Source organism: Macrobrachium rosenbergii, chromosome 14 (genome assembly GCF_040412425.1).
Source record: "Macrobrachium rosenbergii isolate ZJJX-2024 chromosome 14, ASM4041242v1, whole genome shotgun sequence".
Lineage (NCBI taxonomy): Eukaryota > Metazoa > Arthropoda > Malacostraca > Decapoda > Palaemonidae > Macrobrachium > Macrobrachium rosenbergii.
Genome location: NC_089754.1, coordinates 20,285,303 through 20,294,817, shown reverse-complemented (window position 1 = coordinate 20,294,817; position 9,515 = coordinate 20,285,303). Strand labels below are relative to the sequence as shown.

Below are 9,515 nucleotides of genomic sequence, written 5' to 3'. Positions count from 1 at the left end.
AAAGTATAGTGAAATTTGCATCATGGTGCTGACTTGGACAGAAATCTGACGCATTAGGTCCGTTTCGAAAACTCAGTTTTTAATACAGCAAATATTTTTCTACAATTCTGGTTTGGGAAGAACACACAAATTACGTATCATTATAGACACAAACACACACCTACAGACACATATCCTTAAGGGAACATTGGTCATCCTTGTAAAAATTTTAATATTCATTTGAAACAACTTGCTGATCACTTCGTACTGAAAAATGACAACACATAAAGGGAATAATCGTACTTTTCTTGAATTTGTCTACATTTCTCTCCAAGCAGGTAAAGTGAGTTCTTTCCATAAGTTGTTTCTCCAGCTTCAAATGTAGTTTAATGACCTTCGAAATAATGGCGCCAAGCCCTGGTCAGAAATTTGCTCAAATTAATAAGTCGGCTCTTCTATTTCATGGCCGCTTTTTTCTCTGCTCGAAGTTGTGGAGTCAGGGACACAGGAATAGGAGACGATGAGAGAGGGGGTACATAAATGGGTGCCCTCGGAAGGGTAACGCCCACGTCACCATGTGGCCAATGGTAGGCTAAGCCATTCCCACTTTCATCCCAAGCGGAATTGGCTCCTCCCAAGTTCCGCCCTGCCTCTACTGCATTCAACCAATAGCATTCGCCAATTATAAATGGGCGTGGCTGGATCAATGGAGGCTCCCTTTCGGCAGGTGGTCAGTTGGTCTTTATCTAGTGATCTGTGCACATGTGAGCTCTGAGTTTCTTGCCCAACTGCAACGTGACCGCTATACACAGATGGTGTCTCTCTGTGCTTGAGGATCATTCTGACAGCTGGTGCTAGTTGCTCCCAAGCAATTTCTGTGAGGTGATTATTTTATCTTCGTAATGCAAGCACTAAACAACAATTCAATGCCATATTCATAATAACCTCTCAGGTTCTCTAGGCCTTAAATGATCGATGGGGAAACTTTAGATTGTAAGGAGAAAAATTAATTGCTTTACCTATTCCATACAAACAACTCATGAATGGTTTATTTCTATGTTCGGAAGTTTTAACTACGCTTGGCTAAGGAAGAGAGAAAGCATAACCAAAGCATAACCGTTATAATTTCTCTGGAACAGTACAGCGAGCGTGATCTGTCTGTATGTCTGTCTCTATGTAAAATTCATGGTCTGGAATTTGTTCGCAAGCTGATTAATATTCATTGCTGAATGACTCAAGAAAGTTCTTCAAATGCATTATTGCGTAACACTGGACTGAAGTCGTATCAAAAGTTATACACGTATGAAATTTCATTTAGAACACCTTACGTCTTTACTCGTCCCAAGGTGAGAATAAACACTCGAAAGAATCAGAACTGGCACTATTGAAATATAGAAATGCTTTTGAAAGATTTTGAGACGTTGATTCCCCTCCCCCTCCTTCACCGCCACCTTACTGATGTGCTATAAGGATTTTATGAATATTACAGGACAGCCATCGTATAATTAGCTGTCATAAAGAATGATGTGTTTCCTTCACGCCATGGCCGGCCTACCAGAATCTACGGCATTCTAGAACTTTCACGAGGCCTGAGACACCAACCATCAGTTCCACCTCAGTAACTTGAGTAACTGTAGTTATTATTTGTAAATGAAGAGATATCGATATTTGGTCAGATTTATTATTATCATTATCGTCGATATGATTATTATTGTCAATTTTTCCAGAGGAATTTGTATCTTTTACTTATAAATTTATCGTCTAAAGGAATAATGTTAGCATTTTACCATAATGAATGGCTAATACCTATTTTCTATTTCTTGTAAGAATTTTTGACTTTGCAAATGATTATTCTGAATAAAAAAAATAATCTTTCTTAATCAGATAGCATGGAGCAACAATTAACCAAAACACGTCGTTCATTTTATACCCAGGGTTCTAGGATACATAACTGATTCTTGTCAATTAATAAAAAAAAAAATTACCCACCATCATTTTCTCCTGTAGAAGGATTCTCTTCATTACAGACTTATAGAATCCCACGGAAAAAATTAATTTCATATTTTGATAGGTTTGGAAAAATGATGGCTACGTCCATCCGTAGCTTAAATGGGAAATAACGTCGTGTCCGTCTTAAAGGTTCTGAACTGATTGCTGTGTTCCACGAAAATTGATTTCCAATTTAGAGCCTTGGCCGGATATAAGGATGTAAGGTTATGCTATTCCATGATAAGATGTTTCCTCCTTAATGACTCGGAGTGAGACTATTCACACCGTTTTACATCAATTTATTCCCGTCGTAGAAAAAGACAAACGTTTCGTTATGCAACGTTACTAGAAATGATTAAGTTTCGAACGTTTTTAAATAGTTTATGATTTTGCCAATATACAAAGGTTAGTTTTGCCTATTGGAGGGTAGAATTAACAACTAAGAAGCTCCCTCAATGATAACTTAGTTTCAGAAATGAATTTTGGCTTTTACAGTTTACGAAATTTCGTTTTCTTTTTCAAAATCTTGAATTTTAAGTGGCTATCAAGGTCCAGTAAAATGAATATAGCTCCCATATCTTGTATTGCCTTATGAATGTTTTTTTTTTTTTTTTTTTTTTTTTAGTTCCGATGGTTTTGAAAGAAATATGATTCTAGAGTTACATAGACCATTAAAACGCACCGGTGTATGGTATTTATAAAGGAAAGCAGATCAAAGCAACCTTCGACGTCACCAATCTTGTAAAATTTGAGCGATTGACCGATTTTGTTGAAAGCATCTTTTTTAAGGTGACTTGTTGGCAATAAAACTATAGGGCTTCCCATGAATGCGTTTAGCAGTTGAAAAGAAGATTAAAATACAGACTGTCATTACTATTCAGATGTAAAATTGCTGTTCAGCCCCACAAAATGCTGTTCATTCAATCTAATAGAAAATAAATTTTTGCCCATTGTAAACAAATAAATAAATATATAAAGAATAAGCAAAATCATCGCTGACAAGGTACCCGATATTTAATTAAATTTGCTTGCAAGAGAACTCAGTTGGATTCCAGTGCATAAATTAACTTTCGTCATTGATAGACAATAACTCACTATGTATGATGAGAGAGAGAGAGAGAGAGAGAGAGAGAGAGAGAGAGAGAGAGAGAGAGAGAGTTAAGTGTGTCCTCCAGAGGGACAGTAAATCTTGTGACTTAGGTAACTGAAGTATAACCGGAGAGAGAGAGAGAGAGAGAGAGAGAGAGAGAGAGAGAGAGAGAGAGAGAGAGAGAGAGAGAGAGAGAGAGAGAGAGAGAATTTAATGAAAATTCAAAAGATACAATTTACATGTAAGAAAGGAGTATATTGTACAAAAGACATTAAAAAAAATACAAATATCTGGTTAAAGTGATGATAGCTAAGACAAACGTGTAAAATAAAACAAGAGAAATGAAAAACAAGAAATTATTAAAATAATGAAAAAATTATGTATCTTAGAATGTAAGAAAAAACAATGAAACAGTTTCTCAAAAAAGTGTTTTGAGAAGGAAGAGAGGTAATGCCTAAATATACTGTAAATATTTACAGATTTATAGAAAAGTATCATATATGATACAGTGTATAATATACATGTATATATATATACACATATATATACACATACCTAGGCTTTTGTAGATAATTACTCTCTTCACAATCTTTTGATCATGCCTTGCTGCCTGTCATGCTTCACCTCTTCTGTGACTCAGCACTTTTCTCATCCTGCACTTCTCTAGTATGGTTACTTCCAAAAATCTACTACAAGCCTACTCTTTTACTAATTTTTCCCAAACCCATGCTAACCTTCATTACTTCTTATACTGGCTTCCATAAGCTTCATTTTTGTACGTGGGAAGTTTTGACAGTTAAATATGATGAAAGAAAAAGGTAGAAGCTGATGAGACTTATGTTTTGAGTAGTATACATGCTGTATGAAGAATTGAAAGGGGGGAAGTGTGGGGATTTGCAGAAGTGGTACAAAGGTTAGCATGGGTGAAAGGATCGATTAGTATTTTGAGCAGCTTTGGTCTTATGGAAAGAATGGAGGTGGATAGGGTGAAGAGTCTATAATTCATGAGTTTTAGAATAGCAGGAGGAGAGAAAGATCTAGATGAAGTTGGGTAGATAATGCGGAAGATGCAAGAGTTTGTAGAAGGGTTCAATGTGGTGCTGATTAGCCTTCAGTGTATTTATATGTAGCGACTGTTATGGCTGAAGTTTTCTTCACGATTGTTCATCTGTAGTTTGGAATTAAGATATGGAATGGCAGTGACCATTATTTACGATTTTCCCTGGAGTGCCTCGCTTTCAGGGTAAACATACTTTACCTGCTGAATCGTGGATGAATACCCTTTGCAGAAAATAGAACAACAGTTGCCACCCCCCGCCCATACACCTACGCAGAAGGCTTGTCAGTTGCTCACCGAACGTACTATGTCATTCACCTTTAAATTGTTCACTTGTTTGTACCTCCTAAATATTAAATCCCTTCCTTTCCCTAACTTCTGGAACCCCATCTATCCAGCACTTTCATGGTCTTCCTGTACTCCCTCCTCCAAATTATATATCCCTTTCACCAGCCTATACTGTACTTCAGTCGTTCCACATGAAAGAAGCATCTCAAAACACACTGACTTAAAATATGATCTTGGTTGATCGTTTTACCAATTTTACTGATCCCCACATTTCTTATCATTCCAGTTCCGCTCAAGCTACATAGAGTACAGAAAATATTCATCTCAACAGCTTCAACCTTTTTCTTCTATTTGCATTCAGCACTCACAATTCCCTTCCCTAAAGGAGACTTTGTTCAACAATCCCTTCACACATTCCTACCTTCGTTTCTGTAGACAATGCAAATCTTTACCATATCCTCAGCACACACCCAGGTATTGTTCTTCCGTCAACTGTTGTGTGTTTCACATCTTCACTCCTCTCACCATCAACCATTTTATGTACTAATAAATACTTGAGCAAATCAACCAATCCTATTTTAACATTATCCATATTAACATATAATGCTCCATGTAACATTTTTCCATTTTTCTTGATAACCTTATTCTTTCTCATTGTGCAATTCTAATTTTCTTATTGCAAACACTTTTAAACACACTACTTTCTGCAGTTTCTCTCACTATTCCTGTTGGGCCAGTGTTATTTATGAATAAGTTGTTCCAATTCCCATTTATGGCTCATTTTCATATTATACAACTTTTCACCTAAGTCTAATGCCTTTCTTCTGCATTTCTGTTTCACTTCATCCGTAAAGATATTAAATGGTAATAGAGACCCACTTTTAAATGACATCATTCGCTCACTTGTTTAATCTAACACACACACACGCACACACACACACACGCACACACACACACATATATATATATATATATATATATATATATATATATATATATATATATATATATATATATATATATATATATATATATATATATATATATATATATACATCTCCACAAAGTGAAAAAATGAGAGTGGATGTAGGTCCTGACCGGTTTCAGCTGTAAAATAAAGTTGAAACCGGTCAGGACCCACACCCAGTCTCTCATTTTTTTCACCTGTGGTGATACGTAGTAAAAGAATCACGTGTTAAAGTGAGTAGTAATTATAATCATATATACAGTATATATATACATATAAATATTATTAATATATTATATATATTACATATACTGTATATATATGAGAAGGCGAATTGAGGACCCGTAGAATTCATCTCTCGCATTCTCGACTCTCCAAGTTTCAAGGTCATATAGTTGTGTTTCCTTGCATACAACTACAACTTTTATCTGCTTCAAGTACTATCCTTTAGAATACCTATATTCCCTCCAGGTGACCTTACAATCTTCTGTGTTGGAAATCCCACCATTCACCGTATCAGGTGGCTGAACTCTCCAATTTTTTGGTCTTAGAAGTGGGAATACTCTTAAATTGTCTAATGTTAATGATGTGGAGCATGTTATCTACATGCTACCACGAGTTTCTTAATTCTTTCTCTAATTCTAATCCTCAGGATTGCTCCTATTGTACTGCGTCCCTTTAAATTCTCATGCCTACAACTTTGTTGAGATTGCCTTTACTGTAACTAATGGTATAGTATTTGAAACTGCAGAATGGCTACATAAAAAGGTAGGCCTTTTGCAACCTTCTGTTCAGTCTCTAGTGTGTGTGCTTCAAGGCAAAATCTGATCATCCGGTGATCTTTTATCATTCCTAAGTCATATTTGGCCTTCCTGTCTCAGAATCTCAGAAATTTTAAGGAGTCCTGTGCTAATGCTTTTGACACTAAAAGCTTTTAAGGTCTGGTATAATGCCCTGTTAGTTAAAATCCATACTTATTGTTTCATGTCTTCCCTCTGCATCCATCAATTTTCTTTTATTAGTAGTCTGTTGGTGTTATAACTGATGATGCTGTGTTGCCTTTTTCAGCCACTTTCCTTGCTTGGTCAAGTCTTTTAATGAACTTTTCTCTCCCCAACCTTTTCCTACTTTTCAGCTCGATGCTTTTATGGCCACCTTCCCTTCAGTCTCTTTATCTTGAACTTATTTTCACTTTCAAAATAATGATTGCTTCTCTGAAAATTGAGCTCCTCACAACAATCTGTATTTTGGGCATTAAAGTAATTAGTGGGATTTCTTGGGATTACTGCATCCCGGGACTGAATAAGTCTGTTCCTAAAAGGCTAAGCTGCCTCTTAAGAATTAAATAGACCTTCGTCCTATCTTAGGGCATCGTTTGACAGTCAATGGAGGCTCATTACACAATATTCTACATAATAGAGATGAGTCAAAAGCCCACCTAATAATTGATCCATCTCTACCACCCTGGAATAACCATAAATTACGACGGGCATTTTTCTCCAATGCTATTTGACTGGTTGCTGTCTCTATACCCCGTCCTTGTTATACACTACTTGGTTGCCAAACCCACAGATACTTTAAGGGAATCACAACGTCGTAACATTAACTTTTGGAATGTGTGGTATTCTCTGCTCTTCTTCCTGTATCGATCACCCCATCTCTTCTAAGATGGCAGGTGTTTCATCTCTTGAGAAGTATTAAAAATACACTTTTCTTGCTTAGCCAAGCTTTCTTTTGGCTGCTAGGACCGTCTTGATATATTCACCATAAAAATGCTGAGAAAACCAAAACTATTCAGATACTAAAACACGTAAAGTATACACGCTCACATACACACACACACACACACACACACACACACACACACATATATATATATATATATATATATATATATATATATATATATATATATATATATATATATATATATATATATATATAGAGAGAGAGAGAGAGAGAGAGAGAGAGAGAGAGAGAGAGAGAGAGAGAGAGAGAGAGTTCAGCTAATAAACTTATAACTGATTGGGCAGTATATTCGTGAAAAAAAAAAAAAAAAGCAAACACCTGATCAAGGCTCAGGGAGTTAAAGTATCTGGTAGAAAGTCATAGCATAGCTGGAGCGAGAGGGTACCTGATGATTGGTTCCGCACATCCGGGAATGAAGGACTACCGCCTAAAGTCCCTCCCCTGTGTGGACTCCGATGTTCCGACTGTAGTTACTGACAGAAAAGATCCCGAGTCAGACTTCGGAATGGAATACAAGGTGCCAGATCAAAGTAGAATTGTGGCCTGAAATAGCCAGTGGCTTTGCATCTTGGCTCTTCTGGTAGAATACTCAGGATTTGTTTAACTCAAGATTAAATGTGTCTACAGGCTGATATGATATATAATTGGTGAGATACAGTCTGGAAAACAATTCCATTGGTTAGACGCCGTGAGAGCAAATGGCGATGTACAAGAATCTCAGCTGGGTTATGATAAAGTACGTTAAAGCAGAGTTGAAGCCAAGCCCTGTTTTAGTTTTGGAGATGTAGAAAATTCTGCAGCATTCGTGCGTACGCTATAATGCTATACTTAATTTTATCGTCAACTGTTTGGTAGAGTAGGAAAGGCCGTGGCCGTGGAAGTTATACAGTTTTTCGTGAACCTGAATAGCACGCCCTGTAGCCTATATGTTTTGCTATATATATATATATATATATATATATATATATATATATATATATATATATATATATATATATATATATATATATATATATATATATATATATATATATATATATATATATATATATATATATATATATATATGGGTGTGGGAGGGGCGACCGCACTGGGAGTAATAGTCTGTGATAGGTCTAATCAGCGTCACCCACAGAGTTAACATGGTGTTATGGAAACTTTCTCGGTATCCATAGTGACCACAAATGACAATTTGTTAAGGTTCTGTCATTATGGGTAGGCTACGTTAAGTCGTCAGAGATGGTGACTCCCAGACCTTCTAGTTGGTGCTATATGGTAACGGCATTCCCAACCGGTTCAAGATAATGATCGAGATTTATTTGTCTTTTAACACAGTGAATGTGCTTGAATTTGTACCACTTAAAGATTAGTTTGTTCATTTGTGTCTGGTGACAAATCATCCCACGTGCATTTCGAAATTGTTCACAGTTTTCACGTGAGTATGAAAAGGCCGATTCATCCGCAAATGAAGATATAGTAGAGCTTTGGGGGTTATTATCAATATCACTGATTATTATATAATAAAGAGAAAAGGACCGAGAACAGTTCCTAGCGGGACACCTGTTACGACGTTGGCTGGTTAGGATAATTATCTGTTAGCTGACACTTGAAATGTCTTACGGATCCACCTATCCGTTTTTCTTATAGCTTGTTGCATAGTGCGAAGTGATCAAGTTTGTCTAGAGCCTTGACCGAATCGTAAAGACTGTTCGAATCCCTCCTGATTCTAGGATTCCGATTATTGACTCTGGTTGATCAACTGTGATACCATAGACCTCCCTAACATAAAGCCCTATAATGGTTGGTAGCGAGGACTTAGGTATCCGTCTGTTTGATGATTGCATTCCCTATGCTTCACACAAACATCTTTATAAAGGCGGAAGTTAGGTATACATAGGGTTGCCAGATTTGAAGATAAGCAATCCGGGACATTCTTAAAATCTCTCTAATACATAGACATCCCCAGATAAACATATTATAAATAGATACAGACGCAGTGAAAAACATCAAGCAAGTATTTTAATAGATATAAAGAAAAAATTTGTTAAACTAATATTTAATGCAAATTACAATAAATAAACTGAAGAAACGGAAAATAATCCAGAAAATTTGTAATCATTACAAATAATTAAGATACCAAAGTATCTTTTCATATGAAAACTGAAGATAAATGAAAATAAGAAAATTGTATGCACAGAAATAATGAAAATTGAACTTTTTATTTTAGTTGTATTTCTCAGATGATTTTGCTTTCTTTAGAAGTTCCATATTTCCTAATACCTGCCAGTAAAATTCTTTGCAATGGCAATTTATGTTCCACTTACACTGCAAAATAGCCTCTATAGTTGTCACATCCAATTTATTCCTCTCGTCAGTCCACTGAGCACTCATCATAG

At 36.1% G+C, this 9,515-nt stretch overlaps 1 protein-coding gene across 1 annotated transcript in view; it reads left to right on the top strand.

The window, feature by feature from the left end:
• The first annotated feature begins 706 nt into the window (after positions 1-706).
• Positions 707-9,515, top strand: part of LOC136845751 (protein big brother-like) — a 159,429-nt gene continuing 150,620 nt past the window's right edge. The window contains 1 exon segment of the mRNA XM_067115996.1: positions 707-861. The gene's annotated coding sequence lies outside the window, so the exon portion shown is untranslated.